The sequence below is a fragment of the Lithobates pipiens genome, unplaced genomic scaffold (assembly GCF_037356315.1).
Source record: "Lithobates pipiens isolate NorthernLeopardFrog02 unplaced genomic scaffold, aLitPip1_a1.2 Scaffold_16, whole genome shotgun sequence".
In the NCBI taxonomy this organism is placed as follows: Eukaryota; Metazoa; Chordata; class Amphibia; order Anura; family Ranidae; genus Lithobates; species Lithobates pipiens.
Genome location: NW_027507748.1, coordinates 359325717 through 359349093, shown reverse-complemented (window position 1 = coordinate 359349093; position 23377 = coordinate 359325717). Strand labels below are relative to the sequence as shown.

Below are 23377 nucleotides of genomic sequence, written 5' to 3'. Positions count from 1 at the left end.
AAGACATGCCAATGTTATCTTTTCATTGTTTGCCTAGCACACAGGTATTTATATTTTTGTTAAGAAAACCATGCTCTTACAACCATATGGTATTCATTTTGGTTAGTAGGTTTGTAAAGGAAGGTATCCCTGTGACTGCACATCCATGCCACCCGAAAGAGGAATGGTAAGTGGCAACCTCAGCTTGGACTCCGGCCAGGCCATGCCCCCAACACATTTCACTCCACATGACTACGTTCCAAGGAGTGAAGCAAAATGTATTGGCCTGGGTGTGGCCTGGCTGGAGGCTGAAGTTGCCACTTACCATTGCACTTTGGGATGACATGGTTGTGCGATCACAGGGATACCTTCCTTTACACTGAGGGATCTTAGGAGCCGGGACGAGTGCCCTACCGTCTGGGACTCCCAGCTGTGAACATCAAGGACTAGTACCTCCTTCAGTGAGCTTGAGTGGCACACAATATGGGTCTTTTGGGTCACAAGAGGAAATTAAAACTGCAAGTACCTCTTTGGCATCTTCTCATCGCCTGGCCTTTATGTAGCCAGAGCACGGTTGACTTTGTTTATTTTATACACAGGGATTTAATTATGAGTAACACCAGTACTATCTGTAAACTATACTCTATATCATAAATGCTCATCTTCTAGCCACAGTGCCGGTCCCTAATAGTGTACTGGTGTTAGCTCTCCTGCTACCTGTCCTTGGATTAGGCATATTTTATGTTAAGATCAGTTATACTATTGTCCCTGGTGGCAATTTAAGGTACCAGACAGAGATGACGTTGGGGGCCCGTCAGATACTTGTGCTAGTTTAGTAAATCAAGCTATAGGAGGCTGCATGTCAAAAAATATATTTAAAAACACACATAACACTAAAAGAGTACATTGAAAGTAGCATTTTTGTTCCCCATGATTGTTTCAATGATCTTGTTCTTTGTTGCAGTTTTCACATCAGGTGCTTTAGGACTACAGGTTACATTGCCCTCTGCATAGAAAACAATCACTCCTTAGGAATACACACTCCTTGACAGGGTTTTACAATTTTTGCAAATTAATGTGTAATGATGAATCAATTAAGGGAAATATTTTTTTCACAGCAATGCTAGGTGATGGATGGCATGTTAATGAAATAAACCTTGACATGCTCATCAGGATAGATCTTGCAGTAATCTAGGCTTAAACATTGCTAATTTTAATATCTCTATGCGACCATGAAATAGCATGGAGCCACAGTATAAGAAACCAACAGCTTAGAAACCCCTATACAGAGTCATGTTTAAGTCAGCATTTAAAGTCCTGACTCAGTTTTTTTCAGACTATTGGATAATCTATGGAGTGAAAAGTGTTGTGGTAAATTTATTCCTTGGGGTCTATTTATCCATGTTTTCTTTTCAATAAATTCTTATTAAGTTACAATAGTACAGGTATCCAGATACAATTGCTTGACAAAAAGAATCATAATATATAGTAATTCACATATAGAAAATAGATCAGTTTAAATCATTTAAATTAGGATTAAATAGAGTAGAGTGTAACCCCTTGCAAAATAGATACAAATCTTTGTGTGAGAAAGGTGTTAAAGCTTCGTAAGTAAAGTGTTTAATATAACAATAAAATACCTTTTAATACATAACTATGTAAGGAATTATAGAAAAAAAAAAAAAAAAAAAAATATATATATATATATATATATATATATATATATATATATGTTTTCACACAAAATTCATACAGCATTCATTTAAGATTCATACGTTTAGTTTACTTTAATCAAATTAGTAACTTTGAATTTGGAATTATTGTTGTGTGAAAACATTTATAAATAGATCAGCAAATGCTGATGCCAAGATCTGATGGACTGGAAACTTTTCTATTGTGTGATGATCAAGCAGAAAGTCAGTAATGAACATAACTAACAATGAAAAGTTTCTGTTTCTATATTATAAGTAAAGTGTTGAATATAACAATAAAGTACCTTTTAATAAATAACTAGAAGGATAAAAAAAATGTTACTCCAGCTCTACTGCTAATGTGGAAGTCCATGAACTGTGATCCAGTTCTCTAGCCAGGGTGTTCAGCTCCCATAGGTAAAATTATTGAATCAAGAAGGCTGGCAACTGGGATGCTCTCAAATAAAAGTACTTTATTTGTTAAATGGGCACACAGGTACGGGCTATACTGACATGTTTTGGCTATGGAGCCTTCATCAAAGCACACATATTTGATATAAAAACTGATATTTATAACAAAACAAGCCCTCAAAGAGGGGTGGGTACATTCTAATTAGAAACAATCAAATCAATTAAAAACACATGGAGAAAAAAAGAGAAAGAAGAGACATAGTAGGCATATGAAAGACATATCATGAACATTTATAACAAGTTTTACCATTATTCCAACTAATGTAACAAAACAATAAAATTCATGTTAAAAAAAAAAATTATGTTTTTTTGGCCATTATGGCCATATGGTTTTCTAGTATTGAGGGTATAGATCCACCATTCCTCACGTTTAAGCAAAATACGATGCATATCGCTTCCTCTTAGGTTTCTTTTAACCTGTGCAGCTAGGAGAAAGTGTCAAGATTGCCGTGGTATAGAAGGATAGGTTTCGTTTTTAAATGATTTGCATGGTTAGGGTTGGGTTGTAGTTCAGTGTTTAGTGCAAATAGTTAGTCAAAGCAATTGAGCACAGGTTTAGGTGTTGTCTTAGGGGTAGAGGGACCACAACCTAATTGTAAGCAGTTGACTTATGGTAAAGCATATGAGTGTTTTACCGCTGACAAACTGCAATTTGTCAAGTCATCATAAACCTTTGTTTACCTAGACTTATCTTAACCATGAAATACATTTCGTAAAGAACCAAAGACCTCATTCAAACTGGCAGAGGCAAACCTATGGTTATATGCAATTGTAGGACTTTCCTAAGCACAAAAACATGCATATAATAATTTTAAGGGTAAATTTTACACTTTGCATTTACCTGCATTTAATGCATTTAGTTTAGCTGCATTTTGAAAGAATAGAAATCTTTGTTTCCATGGGGCAGATTAGATACCCTGAAAAGTATGTAAGCACATTTAAATGCAGGAGAACTTGATCTGGGAGGTATAAAGTTTGCATATACTTCCCAGATAACTTTTCCTGGGTTTAAATAAACCCGGTGGACTTAGAAAGAAGACTTGACTCAAAATTGTCCACCGGACTCGGCTTTCCGGCGGACAATGGGCTTGTCTGTGTGCTAGTTCACCGGACTTTTCAAATGAATGGACTTGCCCACACACGGAGTAAAGTCCGTTCATTTTGAACGTGACTTGAGGTACGACGGGACTAGCGAAGGCAGTCAATGTCGCCGCCTCCATCGGCGAGATTGACACCTTGCTGGCCCCGTCACCTGATATGGATTTAAAGGGGAACCCCTATGCTCTACGCCATTTTTTCAGCGTAGGGGGTTCCCTTTTAAATTCATAACAGACAACGGGGCTAGCAAGGTGTCAATCTCGCGATGAATGGACTTTACTCCATGTGTGGGCAAGTCCGTTCATTTGAAAAGTCCAGCGGACCTCTGCCAACAGTCAGGCAGATTGTCCGCCGGACCTAGTCCGTCGGAAAAGTCTGGTCATATGTGGACAAGTCCGCTAATTCGGAAAGTCCGGTAGACCGATAGTCTGATCATGTGTAAGCGGCATAAGATGTGCTGTTTCAGGAATATCAGCAAAAATTGGCTCTACAACAGTGGTCATGTATTACCTTGGGGAGATGCAGGCTAGAATACTGCAATGACTGAGCAGCAAATTATATCACCTGTGATGTATTTCAGTTATCTTGCAAACCTGGCCTGTTAGTGGGCCCTGAGGACAGGGTTGATGACCACTGCTCTACAAAATAGTGACTTCTTAAAATTGATTTTTCATGGTGCTAATGTTGATAATTTACTAATATAATGCAATTTTGTAAAAATCCATAGCAGCCAATCATGGATTTACTTTAATTGCTTAACATGAATTGCTTTAATTAAAACTCATTAGATTAGAATCTATAGGCCAGACCACATTTAATTTACTTTGTTAGTGTACAGTACAGAATGTCACATACAAAGAATGCAACAGAGCTGTATAATGTAATGTTGTGCACCATCAGATCATGTCAATGAACCACTCTAAGATAGTGATGTGTCATTTTTATATCTGCTCAGCAGCTGTCTGCAATGATCATCACTCCAACCTTTGTTCCAGCAACACTAAGTAGCGCTGTTTCTGTAATCATTGTGAAAATACTATAAGCAAAAGTTGGCATGCATAGGTCAGGGACATCTTGCTGAAGATTAGCCCCAAAGAATATGAAGGCGATTAAATACTCTGCAGAAAGGGAAGAGTGGCCCAGTTATAATGAGGACTCTTTGGTACTCTGTAGGGGAGTAGGAGAAACCCAGAGAATATCAGTATTGTCAGACGTTGAAGAGTGACCTCAAAGAGCATGAGGCCCTGTCAGTGCTAAGGAAGGGTAAGAGGGACTCCAAAGAATATGAGGACAATTCAGTGCTCTGTAGGAGCATATAGAGACCGCAAAGCATATCATGAGCTAGTAATACTCTGTAAGGGGTAGGAAGGACCCCAAAGAACATGAGGAAACATCAGTATTCTGTAGAGCTTAAGAGAGGACCAGAGAACATGAGGACACTTTTGTGCTCTGGAGGGGGAGAGGGGCCGTAATGAACATGAGGACCCTTTAGTATTCTGTAGTAGGGAGATTGGGCTTTGAGCATGGGACAGCTGTTTCTCATTGCTTAGTGTACACAAGCCTTAAGCCTAGTACACATGATCAGAAAAACGGACAACAAATACCGGTTTCAAAACGATCATACATAAAGGGACAAACATAAAAAAATTTCCCACACAATATCAGATTGAATGATTTAGTAATCAGTACAGTTTTCATCTGAAAAAATTCAGAACAGCAAGACTGCGCATGCATGGAAATAAAAAAATACATTACAATACAATACATTACATCACTTCCGAAGTTGTATTCTGTTATACGAGAATTTTTATAAGTTGAGTAACCTCTTCATTTTTGATACGAGACTAGCATGCAAAAAAATAGACGATTATTCATCTCATATTCTCATCGAGTGTAGGAGGCTTTAGACTCAGAAGGAAATCAAACACCACATGCTCTCTGGGGAGCTCAGGAAAAAAAATGGCTAGCATTTGACATACTATGGGGTTTATCTACTAAAGGCAAATCCACTTTGCACTACAAGTGCACTGCAATGCATATTAGCACATTATGACAAGTATGCCATTCCTTCAGAGCCCCTGCGCTTGTAATGTTACTAGCTTGCTAGAATATCTCCTAAACGTTGCACATTTAGGAGAAATTCATTGTACCTACAGGTAAGCTTTATCATAAGCTTTCCTGTAGGTAAAAATTAAAAAATTAAAAAAGTTTACTACCTTAAAATGTTCTCACATTGCATTTTCATTATTTGTATGGAACAAAAGCAGTTGGAATACTGAACAAAAGAACATGCTGTATTGACAAAAACAAAGAACTTCCCGGAGCAATGCCAAAGGTATTTGGCGGAGGGCCACCATAACAGGGGTTAACGGGGTGGAGCCAAGGATAGGGAGTCAGCGGAGGGGCTGGCTGACGTGCGGGGACAGAGCGGTGCAGCTTAGTTGGAGAAAGGAGGAAGAGGAGGGGCCAGTCTGCAAGAGGAGCCGAGAGGGTAAGGAGCTTCCCACCCACCCACCCTATGATTGGAGGAGCTTGGTGTGCTGGTATGGTGAGGGTTGCACCAATACAGGTTGGTGGTTGGTGGTTAGGTGGCGGGGTGCAAGGTCCTTGTTAAGGTCATATGGGCACCTAAAAGGCATGATTTAGGGACCCATCTGAGGATGGCTCCCGGTTGGTATATGGGTACATGCTAGTTGTTCTTGAGTCAGGGGCTTTAGCAGCTTGAGGCCTGAAAAGTACTAGCAAGTACAGTTATGGGTGATGCCTATTGGACCTTGTGTCCCATGGTGGTGAGAAAACTGGAAGTATATATAGATAGATAGATAGATAGATAGATAGATAGATAGACAGATATAAAAAGGTTATACGTTATTTTATGTTAATTATAGAAATGTATATATTGGTTAATAAAATGGCTGCTGTGGCCAATTCACTCCACCCATGTGTTGTGTGGTCAACCACCTAACCCATAGCCGAATGATGGCGTCATATAACGTCCTCCCAGAATTCCGCTCTCGCGCACCCCTGGGGACTCGAGAGCATCCGTGACCGCTGGGTCCATAGGACCCGGCGCATCACGGATCACGGTAAACAGGCGCTCCTCGCGGCCATTTACCACGTGATCGCTCCATCAAATGATGGAGTGATCACTTGTAAACAAACCGGCGTCATGTTATGACGCCGGTTTCTCCCTCCCCTCTCTGTATTGATTGGTAGAGTGGAGGGGGAAGAGATCGGTGTCAGCAGCGCTGTGGGCTGGATCTGCAGTGCCCACAGTGCTGCTCACCGAAAATGAACCCCTCAATTCCCTGCCAATACTCTGCAATACCCAATACCCTGACAATACTCAGCAATACCCTGCCAATACTCTGCAATACCCAATACCCTGCCAATACTCTGCAATACCCTACAATATTCTGCAATACCCAATACCCTGCCAATACTCTGCAATACCCTGCAATATTCGACAATACCCAATACCCTGCAATACTCTGCAATACTCAATACCGTGCCAATACTCTGCAATACCGTGCAATACTCTGCAATGCCCAATACCCTGCCAATACTCTGCAATACCCTGCAATACTCTGCAATACCCAATACCCTGCCAATACTCTACAATACCCTGCAATACTGTGCAATACCCAATACCCTGTCAATACTCTGCAATACCCTGCCAATACCCTGCAATACCCTGCCAATACTCTGCAATACCCTGCCAATACTCTGCAACACCCTGCGATACTCTGCAATACCCTACCAATACTCTGCAATACCCAATACCATGCCAATACTCTGCAATACCCTGCAATACTCTGCAATACCCTGCAATACCCTGCAATACTCTGCAATACCCAATACCCTGCCAATACTCTGCAATACCCTGCCAATATTTTGCAATACTCTGCAATACCCAGCAATAATCTGCAATACTCTGCAATAGCCTGTAATACCCTGCCAATACTCTGCAATACCCTGCCAATACCCTGCCAATACTCTGCTATTTTTTTATTTTTTATTTCAGGCTTCCCAGCCTAGAGGTGAGATGCGGGGTCTTATTGACCCCATATCTCACTGTAAAGAGGACCTTTCATGCCATATTCCTATTACAAGGGATGTTTACAATCCTTGTAATAGGAATAAAAGTGATCAAAAAATGTATTTTTTGAGGAAAAAATGTCAAACTAAAATAAATAAAGTAAAATGAACAATACATTTTTTTTTTAAAGCGCCCCTGTCCCCATGAGCTTGCATGCAGAAGCAAACGCATACGTAAGTCCTGCCAACATATGAAAACGTTGTTCAAACCACACATGTGAGGTATCCCTGCGAACATTAGAGCGAGAGCAATAATTTTGGCCCTAGACCTCCTCTGTAACTCAAAACTTGTAACCAGTAAAAAAATGTAAAGTGTCACCTATGGGGATTTTTAAGTAGCGATGTTTGGCGCCATTCCACGAGCATGTGCAATTTTGAAGAGTGACATGTTAGGTATCTATTTACTCAGCTTAACTTCATCTTTCACATTATGCAAAAACATTGGGCTAACTTTTCTGTTTTTTTTTAAGCACAAAACAGTTTTTTTTCCAAAAAAATGTGTTCAAAAAATTGCTGCGCAAATACCGTGCATGATAAAAAGTTGCAACAACCACCATTGTATTCTCTAGGGTCTTTGCTAAAAAAACATATATAATTTTTTGGGGTTCTATGTAATTTTATAGCAAATAAATGATGTTTTTTACATGTAGAAGAGAAATGTCAGAATAGGCCTGGGTGCTCCAGAACACCTGAAGGTGCTCCCTGCATGTTGGGCCTCTGTATGTGGCCACGCTGTGTAAAAGTCTCACAGATGTGGTATTGCCATACTCGGGAGTAATAGCAGAATGTGTTTTGGGGTGTAATTTGTGGTATGCATATGCTGTGTGTGAGAAATAACCTGATAATATGACAATTTTGTGAAAAAAATCTTGATTTTGCAAAGAATTGTAGGAAAAAATAACAACTTCAAAAAACTCATCTTGCCTCTTACTAAATCCCTTGGAATGTCTTCTTTCCAAAAAGGGGTCATTTGGGGGGTATTTGTACTTTTATGGCAAGTTAGGGTCTCAAGAAATAAGATAGGCCGTCAGTCCTTCAGATATTGGCACCATAACTTGTGGACTCTATAACTTTCACAAAGACCAAATTATATCCACCAATTTGTACTTATATTTACCAAAGATATGTAGTAGTATCAATTTTGGCCAAAATTTATGAAGAAAAATTACTAATTTGCTAAATTTTAATTAATTTTTTTACAGAATTTTCGGTCTTTTTTCTTTTATAGCACAAAAAATAAAAAACCCAGTGGTGATTAAATACCACCAAAAGAAAGCTCTATTTGTGTGAAAAAAAAGGACACAAATTTCATATGGGTACAGTGTTGCATGACTGAGTAATTGTCACTCAAAATGTGAGAGCACCGAAAGCTGAAAATTGGTCTGGTTATTAAGGGTGTTTAAGTGCACAGTGGTCAAGTGGTTAAAGGGAGCCATGGGGTTACTGGTAACAGGATAAGCCGTAGTTAATACCATAGTCATGCATTTTGTAGTTAAATCGAAGCTACGAGTCAACATTTCTCCATACAATCTAGTTAAAAAGTAAAGCAGCACATCTCAGAACCTTTACAAATGTTTGTCAAAGCAAAACTCAAACACCTATGTACACATACTAGACCAGGGGTCTTAAACTGGCGGCCCTCCAGCTGCTGCGAAACTGCAAGTCCCATCATGCCTCTGCCTTTGGGAGTCATGCTTGTAACTGTCAGCCTTGCAATGCCTCATGGGACTTGTAGTTTCGCAACAGCTGGAGGGCCACCAGTTTGAGACCCCGGTACTAGACAGATGGAAGGTAGCATTACATACCCGAGACTGGACAAAGTGTGGAGATCTGTGGCACCTGGCACCATAAAATATGTAGTAAATTAAGGGCTTTGAATGGTAAGCCTTTTTGTTTTGTGCAGGGTCTATCTGAAACCTCTATTACCCACTTCAAGTTGGTGTAAAAAATATGCTCACATCAGTGTAAACCAATAAAGCTTTACATCCAGTAGTCAATAACACTTTACATATACTAGTCTAGGCCTATGAACTAAAGAAAAAGACCTTCTTAATCCAAGTGCTCAAGCCACTAGATAGCAAACAACCTTTCTTCTATTAGGTTAAGAACTTGACCTGATGACTGTGCCTAAGTCAGAATGGGGCATCTGGAAAGAATAAAGTCATCTGCTGCAGGCAAATGTAACCATTTCCTCAGTTTTCCATCTACATCACACACCGATTCATGCACTTGGACTGTTGCACTGTTGCACTGTTGTAACTCTCTAGCAGCTCACAAGCCAATAGGCAGCAGCAGAAGGTAATTGATATGTGTTTGGCAACATGCATGCACACAGTGTAGAATATAAAGGTTACTGCACATGCACCAGGATCCTTTGTACTATGTCTTCTCTGGGCTTGCATCTTAGCCCAGAAATACATTTTTAGCCCTAGATACTCCATTTTTTAGGTGAGCATGGAAAATGAAGACAATTTCAGGAGCAGTACTATTATCGCATACATACCTTGAAGTGTTCCACTTACACAATAATTAGCAAGAATTCACCTAAAACCATCTATCAGGGTAGGTCTGCTTTAAGGTACATCTAAAAGATCCCATATGACAGTCAAAACAGGTCTCAAGTTCATTTACTATGTAAGACACAAACCTCATAAAGTAAACAAAATCTTTAACGTCCCTGAGTGAGGTAAATCATCTGTTCATTTGTGTCTCACACACTCCCTCTCCCAGACATAATAGCTGACAGTGGGAGGGTTTCAACAACAAAGACAGTGGTGTCAATACAGAAAGCAATGGGCATAGCTAGGTACTGCCAACTGCTGACTAACAAGCCACAGGCTTTTGAATCAGCAGTGACAATGCTCATAAACACGTCCTTGAAACATTTTCTTATTCAACTTTTCTGCAAATGGGCACAATATAAATGAGGGCAACAATGCTGCTCTGAACTTAGGAGCAGTGCAGCAGTTTTGCCACATGATCATAGGAACTTCACTGGCAGGATCAACAGGAATTGGTGAGATTTTGCATAAGGACTAAGAGAAAACTATGAATGCAGACTCCATTACAATTAACAAAGAATTCCAGGTATGGATATTTTTACCTAGTTACATTAGCTTGGACCAATGTAACTCTTTAGAAGCTGAAAATCACTGCAGTAGGCGACACCACTTCAGAAGTGATCCCCACTCCATGCTGAGTGGCTGCCCTATTACATTCTAAATACAGGAGGTCAGCCACTCAGCAAGGGCACCGATCCTTTTTTCAATAAAGGAAAAACATTCTCTGATTGGATGAGGTGGAGAGGCAGGGCGATAATGTCACACTCTGCATCTGATTCAATCTGAATGGCATCTGTGCCCAAGAGCCAATCCCCCTGTATTCACAATGCAGCAGGGTGGCTGCTTGGCACGGGACCGGAAGCTAGTGGAGGTCACTGCAGTAGTGGTGCCTGCTACAGTGCTTCCAGCTTCTGGAGAGATCAGCCAGGTATGATAATAGCATAATTATGCGTAAGCTTGACCAATGTACTGTAACTATGTAAAAATATCCATTCCATGTTTCCTTAACCACTTGAGGACCAGGCCTATTTTTTTTTTTTGCTAGAAAATTACTTAGAACCCCAAACATTATATATTTTAGAGAATAAAATTAGAGAATAAAATGGCGGTTGTTGCAATACTTTCCGGCACACCGTATTTGCGCAGCGATCCTACATGCACACTTTTTTTGGAAAAAATACACTTTTTTTAATTAAAATAAGACAATTAGCCCATTTTTTATATTGTGAAAGATAATGTTACACTGAGTAAATTGATACCCAACATGTCACGCTTCAAAATGGCGCCCGCTTGAGGAATGACGACAAACATTTACCCTTAAAATTTCCATAGGAGATGTTTAAAAATGTCTGCAGGTTACCAGTTTTGAGTTACAGAGGAGATCTAGGTCTAGAGAGTGGCGATACCTCACATGTGTGGTTTGAACATTGTTTTCATATGCGTGGCGTTACTCACATATATGTTCACTTCTGCATGCCAGCTCAGTGGAACAGGGCGCTTTAAAAAAAATTTATTATTATTTATTTTACTTTTTTTTATTTTGACAAAAAAAAAATTGTGTTACGTATATCCCTTTTACAAGGAATGTAAACATCCCTTGTAATTGAAAAAAGCATGACAGGACCTCTTAAATATGAGATCGGGGGTCAAAAAGAAGTCAGATCTCATATTTACACAAAAAAATTGCTTCTGCCCTCCAATGCTATGGAGCTGAGTGGGGGCCATCTTTCCCTCACTCGACATTCAGGCAGTGAGGAGAAAGAACGCGATCCTCTCCACCGCTACCGGCGGGTCCGGTAAGCAGTGGAGATGACTGAAGCGTGGCAGGAGGGGGCCACCAATAAAAGTGATCTTGCAGCGAATCCGCTGCAGAGACCACTTTTACCTTAAAGAGAAATGCACGCCGTTCCTGAAAATACTATAACAATGGTATTTAGCGTCAAAGTATCGATATACGGGTACGGCGATTTGTGTAAAGTGGTTAAAGTGGTTGTAGAGGCAGGTTTTTTATCTATGCATTCTATGCATTAAGATAAAAACTGTCTGTGTACAGCAGCCCCCCTAAGCCCCCCTACTACTTACCTGAGCCCCATCTCTGAATGGACACAGGGAGCTGCTGCTCGGCTTGGGTGCCTCCATAGCAAGCTGCGTCAGACCTGTTTCCTGATTGGCCAAAGCACCAGGCCACCCTATTGGATGCCTGGTGCTTAGGAAGAGGAGCAGAGGAGAGACATGAGCTAGAGAGGAGCTGCTGCTTGGTAAGTGTCAGGGGGGTCTGCCAGAGCCACGCGCGGGGGGTTGGATGCACTGCCAGAGCCACACCGGGGGTGTGGATACACTGCTAGAGCCACGTGGTAAGTTTGGATGCACTGCCAGACCCATGCCAGGGGTTTGGATGCACTGCCAGAGCTGCGTGGGGGTTTGTTGGCTGCACTGCCAGAGCCGCGAGACAGACGAGTGGGGGAGTCGGTGGGCACAGTGGCTGCATATGATACGCACAAGTGGCTGCATATACTGGGTACAAGTGGCTGCATTTGATGGGCACAAGTGGCTGGATATGATGGGCACAGTGGCTGCATATGATGGGCACAGTGGCTGCATATACTGGGCACAAATGGCTGCATTTGATGGGCACATGTGGCTGCATATGATGGGCACAGTGGCTGCATGTGATGGGCACAAGTGGCTGCATATACTGGGCACAAGTGGCTGCATTTGATGGGCACAATTGGCTGCATTTGATGGGCACAGTGGCTGCATATGATGAGCACAAGTGGCTGCAAATGATGGGCACAAGTAGCTGCATTTGACGGGCACACGTGGCTGCATATGGTGAGCACAATTGGCTGCATATGATGGGAACAAGTGGCTGCATGTGATGGGCACAAGTGGCTGCATATACTGGGCACACATGGCTGCATATGATGGGCACAAGTGGCTGCATTTGATGGGCACAAGTGGCTGCATATTATGGGCACAGTGGCTGCATATTATGGGCACAAATGGCTGCATGTGAAGGCCACAAGTGGCTGTATATGGTCAGCACAAGTGGCTGCATATGATGGAAAGAGTGGCTGCATATGATGGAAAGAGTGGCTGCATATGATGGGCAGAGTAGCTGCGTTTGATGGGTACAATAGCTGCATATGATGGGCACAGTGGCTGCATTTGATGAGCTAAATGGCTGCAATTGATGGGCACATTGGCTGCATTTGATGGGCACAATGGCTGCATTTGATGGGCACAGTGAGGGTGCAATTGATGGTGGGGTTCAGTATTTTTCAGTTTGTTTGTGTCCCCCAAAAAATTTTGAGCACCAGCCCCCACTGAATACAAGAGAAAACATTTTTTTTTTTTTAAGCATTCAGACAACTAAAATATTAATGTTTAGGAATAGAATATTTGGCCTTTTGTAATTACTGCTGCTATTTTTAAAAGCAATCTGCTGAAGTTGCTTAGCAATTAAAACATTATGTCATAATTAATGTGTAAATAAAAATATCAGGAGTAATGTTATTTCACCTTATGTCAGTTAAAAAAATCATGACTGCTGACTAGTATTCATAAACTTTGCACTTCTATTGTTCATTTTCCTTTATATCTTGAAGGTTTCATTTAACCCTGAAACCTTTAATGCCACTAAAATGATTGCAAAACCTGCTTAATGCTGTTCATGCATGCATGCAAATAGCAGGTTGCCCTTTTCTTGCCCTCTGCTGTGTGGTTTGACATGGCACATATACAGATCCTGGCAAAATTCCCATCTTGTCACTATGTAAGCCGGCTATATGACAGCACATACTTCACCAGGAGAAATTTGCAAAACGCCCTGCAATATCTGGAGAGGCGGCTTGTCTTAAATCATACTTGGCTATGATGAATTCCTACAGTGACTATATGCTGCATCTCTGGCATACGCAGTATGCCTCAGAGCCCTAAAAAAGAGCTTTGTGGCAACAGCCCGTGTTAGTGATTTGGACTGCACTGTAAGCTGGCACTCAAAACAGTTCAAGTTCGATTACCATATGGAAGCCCCTTCTAATCTCAGTAGCTAATGGGTAAATTGCAAGCGTAGCAAACTGTTTAACGATTCATCATGCAATTAATATAATATACTTGAAAAAAAAAAAACATTATAATGCTCCTGAAGCTGATGCAAAAAGAATTAGTAGTCCCAATTTCACCATGTAATAATAGGTAGAGAGACAATAACATCTAAACAAAAGCAGTTTCTGTTTTATACTTAATGGATATGTCTATTTCTTACACCTTACAATTGCTGGAATGTATTTACCATACAGCTATTCAATCATGTGCAGTCGTTTTGGTGAACATGTATGTTTAGGGTTCGTTGCACTGCAATAGACTTTGTACACACACCGCGCAAAAATTAAACATATTATATTTTGTTTCCTACACACCAATGCAATGTCTTGGTTTGAACTGAAACCATTGGACTTAGGACATATTTTACTGGCCTAGGTTACAACTGTAAAAAAAAATTAAAAGTATACATTTACATAATCTAAATAAATACTTAATATTATTTATTTGTTTTTTTTTACCCAAGATTGAGGTCGGATTTACACTGGTGCGACAAACGCTCCGACATTGGGAGCTCATGTCGCATGACGTAAAAATCAATGTTTTCCTATGGGAGCCGTCTTGACTGGTCCGACACAAGTCAGTCCGACTTTTAAAATGCTCCCTGTACTACGTTGGTCCGACTTTGATCCTACTTCAGCCCATTGACTATCACTGAAGTCAGATCAAAGTCGGATCGCAGTCTTGCATGATCCAACTTTGGCATGCGACTTGTGCTCTGATGATCTTGAGGGGAAACTCTGCACCAAATCTTAAATAAAAAACTGGCATAGGTTCCCCCTGCAAGCACATATGAGGCCCTTCGGTCTGATATGGATTTTGAGGGGAACCCCCTATACCGGAAAAAGGACGTAGGGGTCCCCCCAAAATCCATACCAGACCCTTATCTGACCACGCAGCCCAGCCAGTCAAGAAAAGGGGTCCCCCCTTCTGAACCATACCCTCCCGGATTCACCCCTGACCCGCAGACTCTGACAACCAATGGCCAGGGTTGTTGGGAAGGGGCCTTTATCCTCATCAACATGGGGACAAGGTGCTTTGGGGTGGGGGCCACAGGGCACCTCCCTGCCCCAAAGTGCCCACCCCCCATGTTGAGGGCATGCCATGTGGTATGGTTCAGGAGGGGGGACAGTTCGCTTGTCCCCACCCCTCTTCCTGACTGGCCAGGCTGCATGCTTGGATAAGGGTCTGATATGGATTTTGGGGGGACCCTCATGCGTTTTTTTCAGCATAGGGGCTCCCCTTAAAATCCGCACCAGACCCAAGGGCCTGGTAAACTCTTGGAGGGGGAACCAATGCCAGTTTTTTGTTTAAAATTTGGCGTGGAGTTTCCCCTCAAGATTCATACCAAACACAGTGCCTGGTATTGGCAGGGATCCCTGTTCATTGAAAGTGGGGCGTATGTCGGCTTCAAGTCGCAGCGCAAAGTCAGATCTAAAGAAGGATGGCCTTAGGCCGGGTTCACACTATACTACATGATAGTAGTACGACTTTCATCCTACTTTGCTCTCCTACATCAGTCCTACATTGTTCCTATATTGGTCCTACATTGGTCCTACATCCATCCGACTTTCATGAACAGGATATTACTTTGATCTGACCTTTCAGATAGTACAACTTGTTCCTTGACCAATCAAAACTAACAGACAATGGGAGGGGCTACAGCAGGGGGCAGGAAATAACACAATGTCGGATGCCAAAGTCAGATGGTTAGGACAAGGATCCTACTTTGATCCTACTTCAATGATAGTCAATGGGTTCAAGTAGGATCAAAGTCGGACCAAAGTAGTGCAGGGAGCATTTTCAAAGTCAGACCAACTTGTGTCGGACCAGTTAAGACAGCTCCCATAGGGAGACATTGATTTTTACACGTCATGCGACATGAGCTCCCAATGTCGGAGTGCTTGTCGTACCAGTGTGAACCCGGCCTTACACATTTTTCTAATTGAATTTCATTGGAAAAATCTGTTAATGTTGGGTAAAAGTTGCGTAAAGTTTGGGTGAAAAAATTTCACCCAATGTTCATATTTTTTTTAAACTGGATTTTATAAAAATCTAATTTCACTTCCGCCTTATCCCTCCTCTTTTTGCCCCACCCTTCCTTCCCTCATCCCACACCTACCTCCCCCCCTCTTTTTTTTTCTTCCCATTCACCTACTGTATAGTATTTTATTTCAACATCCATTGCGCTATCTCATGATGTTATATTTATCATAACACTATGTTGTTTCATCTCATTGACAATACTGTAAACATTTAAAAATATACTGTTAGGCATGTATTCATATGTTCTTGTTGAACTTGCTTGTATGTTTTCCATGCATTGTAAAACTTTAAAATCTTTACATAAAAGAATGTATATATAAAAAAAAAAGTACAGGTCTACTTAAAAAAAAAAATATTCTTCCTAGTCCTCTAAACTATTCTAAACTAGAACTCCCCCACCCAGATGCTTACCTAACTCTCCTTAACTTTTATGCCCTGTACATAGGGTCGGACTGTCCGATGGAAAATGTGCGATCGGATCGTGTTGTCGAAAAATCCGATCCTGTGTGGGCTCCATCTGACTTTTTCCGTCTGAATTTCCGACAAACAAATTTTGAGAGCAGGATCTAAAATTTTCCAACAACAAAATCCGATCGTTTAAATTCCATTCATGTGTAGACAATTGTGACGCATGCTCAGAATGCCACGCATGCTCAGAATAAATTAAGAGACTGCTATTGGCCTGTTTATAGTCCCGATGTACATTTTGTATGTCACCTCGTTAAGATCGATTGGATTTTCCGACATCTTTGTCCGACCATGTGTATGCAAGACAAGTTTGGCACAAAATCCGTCTGAAAAAATCCGATGGATTTTGTGGTTGGAATGTCCGTCTGTGTGCACAAGGCATTATAATATTTACAACCTTTGACGCATTATTTACGAAAGGCAAATTCACTTTGCACAAAGTGCACTTGAAATTGCACTGGAAGTGCAGTCGCTGTAAATCTGAGGGGTAGATCTGAAACGAGGGGAAGCTCTGCTGGTTTTATTATCCGATCATGTCCAAGCTAAAATTATGTTTTTTTTATCTTCCTTGCATGTCCCCCTTGTATCTACAGCGACTGCACTTCCAAGTGCACTTTCAGTGCAATTTAAAGTGCACTTTGCACTTGTAGGGCAAAGTGGATTTGTCTTTCGTAAATAACCCCCTTCTCCTCCGGTGCTGAGTGTACCTGTGCAGTAAATCTGGACAGACTTGAATGGAGCCATACTCCTGAGCTAGGGATGCTTACATGTACAACCCCATTAAGTTTATGGGGTATTACTGTGCAGCCACAACCAGTGGAGAAGATTTTAGACCCAAGGACAAACACCAGAGAAGGTTGACACTGAGATATAAGTTAGCAGCACATGAGCAGGGGTACAACTTAGATTAGGTTAGTGAACTAGGGAGAGTGGGATTTTTTTTGAAAGTGGCAAACTAACAGGTTCACTTCACAGGAGGAATTTATAGAATTCTTTATTCATCTCACCTGTGCTCCCCCTACCCTGGATCGACTGATAGACAACAAAGCCAAAATTTACACTCGGCTATGCAACCTCCCCCCCCCCCCCCCGCATGCTCTACCAAACCTAGAAGTGTTGGATTCAGCAGCGGATCAGGGTGGTGTAGGCAATGTATCTACAGTATGTTTAAAGTCCCTTTTGTAAAGTAAAACTGTTCCATTGTGTAAAATAGGCATTGCACAGGATCACTTTAAATTCCTAACATTGTTGTGCTATTTTGCTAGGGAGCTAAATGTACACAATTTATTCCCTGCAGCCAGCCCTTTTAGGCAAATGTAGACTGCCTATGATGCCCTTTAAAGGAAACTTGTATTGGGTAGTTATGGACGCTGTCACACGGTAACTGATCTTGTTCTCAAAATACTAATGGTCTAGCTATAATATTGATAAAACTTTAGAGCTTTAAGAGTCACTCACCCTGAAAAACAATGAATTTTAGGAAATCTACCTTTAAGTTGACATATTATGTCTGCAGACTTTTCCTGTGAAGGTAACTTAGTAAGCATTGCATGACAACCAGGCAACTAGTTTATTCAAAGAAGACCAGAAATAGTAACCTACATATTGCTCGTCATACATGTTTTCTTTAACAAAATGTACTAAAAAGAATCCATAACCTTAGTGAGGCAAAAATCTCATCTCACTTAGTACTTGGCTTCTACCCCTATAAGGCTACTTTCACACTGAGGCGTTTTACAGGCGCTATAGCACTAAAAATAGCGACTGCAAAGCGCCTGTCTCATGTCACTTCCGAGGGCTTTCACACTGGAGCGGTGCGCTTGCGGGATGTTAAAAAAAAAATCCTGCAACCAGCATCTTTGAGGCGCTTTAGGAGTGGTGTATACACCGCTCCTAAAGCACCCCTGCCCATTGAAATCAATGGGCAGCACTGCCAAAGCACCTGAAAAGTGCCACTGCAGGTGCCCTAAGTAAGTAGTTTTTTTTTTTCCATACTAGGTCTTTATGAAATGATGCCATTACAGAGGGAGCAGCTTGCCATGACCTGACCTTATTCTCAATTATCTTCAGATGTGATTTCACATTTTATAAACTATTTATCAATATAAATCAGGCTGTACTTTCTACTTACTGACTCACAATGTGAAACAAGGCTGTGGTGTATGTAAGAAGGTAAGAAAGGGTTAAAAGGGCAATTGCCTAGCACTGACCTTTATATTGATCTGTGAACGTCAAGTCATTTTCAACGGTGCAGTTTTGCAGAATTTGTGAAATGGAGATGTGATGATCCTGTGAATCTCTTGCTGAATTGTGTTGGAAGTCCACTGTACATTTATTGCAAGTTCATGCTTAAGGCTATTGATCCCTAGCAAAAGGCTTATATGTGAATAAAATAAGGAAGCCTTGTATTTCCAGCCTCAACAATATTTTGGGTACATTGCTTATTCCCATTAATCCTAGAGTCACACATGTGGGAAAATGGTTTGACTCTTACAATGAATTTCAGGGAAAGTGCATAACTCTGTGTTCAATATTCCCTGTAATGTGTTGCATTAAAAAGATGGTAAAGGTGCTTCTTCTTTTTTTTTTTTTTTAAATACATTCCTAATTAATTAGGAGAGCCCTGTGGAGTAGCTGCTTTGCTTCACTGTTGAATGCATTTCATACTGGGATTGGTGGGTGGTAAAATAATTATAACAATGCTCTCCTATATATAATGGGGAAACGGAAAGCAAATAATAGTAAATCCCTTTAATGTACATTATTTGATGTCATTACAGGTAATAAAGAAATACATAAGATGAATAGGTACAACTGTAAAGTAGAATATAACTGGCTATAGTCAACTGTGTTTGAATCAGTTGCATACAATCTATCTGTTATACAGAGGGTTCACCATTTATATCATGGTTGCCTCTCAGTCCGTGCACATGCAATTTGATATTCACATAGTTTAAACAATTGTTTTATATTGAAAATGGTGGTAACTGCTATAGCTGTGTTTCTTCTGAATACATTTGGTTCTGCTTACAAGCAAAAGCTGTGAATCATGGGACCTGCCATGCAATGAATTCTTTCAATCCATCAAATTATAATCAAAATTCAGATAAACCTATAGAAAAAATAAATGTCAGCAAAAGTGCAAATGGCGGATCAATATTTAAATACTCTACTTGTGTCTGCCAGGATGGGAATGGGGTGTAGGTATAAGCCAGAACAGTACTCTGTATACTATACAGAAGCATCTGGGAGCCAATGGGATACCGGCACTGTCTGGGCAATCCTGCATTGTTGACTATATATAAAACTGTCCTTTAAGGCTGTCATAATACTACACATTGAGAGTTCTCTATACAGATGGTGTCTCTCCACACTTTAGCTTTCCCACTCATCTGTCTAACTTGCAATATATTAAGAACAGTAGATCCAGAGGTATAGCCAGAGGAAATGATATTCAATACTTGCATTTTACCCTTTTGGACAATAAGGTCACCAACATTATTAAAAGATCATGAAGGAGGCTAGAAATCCTGCTGCCTATTTCTCTGAATGAAGCCTCTACTGAAGTATTTATTATTAGTCCTAGTCTGAATTGCCCAGCTGAGTGGCAGGTTTACTTTAAAGTCTATTTCTACTTTTGCAGTCAAATATTAATAATAATAAAAAAACACTATTTTGCAATGTTTGTTATGTGTTCCCATTCACAAAGTATTTCTAAAAATAATGATGAAAACAATATGTATTATCTTTCTAGGTGTTTGTTTGAGGCAGCCTCACTGCAAGCTACATTGAACAATTGGGAATCAGCAGAAATGAAGTCACTTAAGTCCACTGGCAAAGAGGTACACACTGAGTCCCCCTCATTAAAACACCATTGTGGAAGGCCTGCTTCTACATGTGGAAGGCCTACTTCCAGCTCTTTAACCCTTTGTTTGGACAGACAAGGGTTGATTTACTAAAACTGAAGAGTGCAAAATCTAGCACAGCTTTGCATAGAAACCAATCACCTTCCACGTTTTTTTTTTTTTTAAAATCGTAGTTTAATTGAACACGCTGCATTTAGAAGCTGATTGGCCACCGTGCACAGCTGCACTAGATTTTGCAATCTCCAGTTTTAGTAAATCAACATCACATTGTTCAGATCTAGTTTACAAGTGATAATAAAATATGTCAGTCCAGTGTAGACAGGGTTAATTATGGTAAACATCAAATCCCTCTGTCTAGCAGAGGAAAACTTTCATTTTGGAATTTTCTGAAAAGAGCAAATAACATATAAGCAGCAAAAGTTATGCTATGCTAATGAGAATGTGTAACAAATATAAAATAGGCGTTATCTGAATTTGGCTGTAAAAGTGGGAATACACTTTAGGAACCGACATTTGCTATGATTTGAATGTGTTTTAAAAAATAGCAATCCCTGCCCATTGTCTGTATTACTGTCTTACAAAATTTGGATGAAGAGTCTGGTTTGAAGAGTTGAGGGAATGTGATATTTATGAAAAATCTAAGTTCACAGTTAACTACAATTTGATAAGACATCTACCACCCGCAACACCCTAAACTGTCCTATTATTCAGATCCTTGCTGTCTCTTTCTAGGCATTAGACTAAATGCAGTAGCACCCCTTTCCTCATCTCACATTTGTGTACACAATCTGGGATTATACCACAGCAAAATGGGTAGGAACTCCAAGGGGTAAACAAGCAGCTGCCATTTCCTTTATCACATTTGGCTCCATCCAACATTGAATGTTCATGCACATTTAGGCTGGGTTCACACCAGTGTGAATTGGATGTGTGCTTCCCTGCATCCAATTCACATGGCAGGAGATTGTGACCGGCTCTCTATGGAGCTGGTTCACACATCTTCGCAGCTGCTCCGGTGCGAATTGCATAGGAGTCCTGTGCATTTTCTGGTTAGTTTCAGTTCCAAATTCAGCCAAGAAATTGGGCTGAAATCGGACCTGAACCGGTGAATGGAGACACAGCAGACCCCCTGCTGTGAGCCACTCCATTACTCAGTGTGAACCCAGCCTTAAGTTTTAAAACAAAACAGATTATACTACAGTATGTATATACACTTGCCTAATATACTAAGGAGCAGTACCTTTGGCAGAATATTACAGCAATTTAAAAGCTTAGTCACAATGTAATGCACTACTCTGCTAGGAAAAGAAGCCACCTAAATAAGTGGACTATAAAGGTAACATGCTACGTTGCCTTTGCCAGAAACACATAAATGGCATTGAATTACTGCCACTGTGTGATTCTGTGGCTGTTACTAACTAGTCAGAAAAGTAATGATCATAGTAGTAGTAAAAACCGATGAAAAGCAGAACGAAAAAAGACAGGATATGGAGGTACAAAGAATTCTCACACTTCGAAAGGACCAAAACTATGGTAAACCAATACTCCCCTAAAATGTGTGGTGTATTTTTTTTTGACACTGCAATACCAACAGCAGGTAACATCAAAAACAAGTATAAAAAAGTACCCTTTACACACCTTGACCCTTAGGCTGACACTCAAGCCTGGTGCACACTGCTAGTTTTTTTCGTTCAACCCAGCAGGCTGAGCGAACAAAATCTGACAGCTCAGGGCGGAGCAGCTATACTAATAATATCATGTTAGTACAGCAATATCCCTTGGTTTTCTATTGTGTTTTGACAGGGGGGCGTCTGCTTCCAATGCCATTGGCTGAGAGCGCTGATCGTGAGCCGGTCAGCAAACCTTTATTGGCCATGCACCTTCAACAGAAGCCGGCTGAAAGGCCAGCTTTTGTCAGACCAGCTGCAGTACACATGGGCCGAATTTCAGCCCGCTTCTATTGAACTGGCTGATGCCGTCCGACATTCAGCCTGTGTGTTTGGGGGGCTTTATATTTAACCCATACCTTATCCAAACTGTAAAACGTAACCTAGTTTCTAAAAAACCCTTAGCGCGTCACCTCCCACTAACACCTAATCTAAGCCCTTGTACACACGGTCGGACATTCCGACGGAAAATGTCTGATCAGACCGCGTTGTCGTATAATCCGACCGTGTGTGGGCTCCATCGGACTGTTTCCGTCTGAATATCCGACCGACAAAGTTTTGCAGCTGGGCTATAAAATTTTCCGACAACATGGTCTGATGGGACTTTGTCCTTTCGTTTGTAGAGAATTCCGATCGGACAAAGTGCCACGCATGCTCAGATCAAATTCCTAGACCAAAGCTATTGGCTACTAGCCTGAACGTAGTCCCGTCGTAATGAAATGAATAACATCACATTCTGAACGATCGGATTTTCCCGACAACTTTATCTGACCGTGTGTATGCAACAGTTTCTGACCAAATCCATCAAACAAAATCCGTCGGACAAAATCCAACGGATTTGGTTGTCGGAATGTCCGACCGTGTGTACAAGGGCTAACACTTAAAGTGTATGTTCAACCAAACAGTTTTTACTTTTGGACAGAGTAGGGGTAGATTAGAGCTGCTGCAATCTGAGCTGAGAGATTTGTTGCTGTTGGAGATTTATCCTCCCTTCCTGTCTGGGGAATCCATTTCCAAGGGTAGTAAGTAAGACAAAGTCTTTCTAATAGAGTCACAGATAGCAGGAAAAAAACACTAATACCCCACTGTATCCAAAACGAAAAGAAGCATCATCTGGACTGAGTGTTAGGTTAGATTATAGCCTGGGTCGGCAACCTGACGATCGCGATCTACCTGTCAATTTGCAGGAAGCCGACAGGTAGATCACGATCAGGGCTGCGCTGATGCTCGCCAAGGCTTTGCCGGTGTTACTCTCCCTTCACTAGCAGAGAGCAGTGAGAGGCAAAACAGTGCTGGATGGAGAACGGGACCGGGAGCTGCTTTCATTA

The 23377-nt window shown here is 41.0% G+C and overlaps 1 protein-coding gene across 8 annotated transcripts in view; it reads left to right on the top strand.

Annotated features, from left to right (window-relative positions):
* ADGRB2 (adhesion G protein-coupled receptor B2) overlaps positions 1-23377 on the top strand; it is a 706559-nt gene that overhangs the window by 159100 nt on the left and 524082 nt on the right. The window contains exon 1 of one of the 8 annotated variants that reach the window (XM_077481961.1): positions 20292-20358. The exons of the other annotated variants lie outside the window; for them this stretch is intronic. The gene's annotated coding sequence lies outside the window, so the exon portion shown is untranslated. Of the gene's footprint in view, positions 1-20291; positions 20359-23377 lie in introns of those variants that run through there. 8 annotated transcript variants of the gene reach the window in all.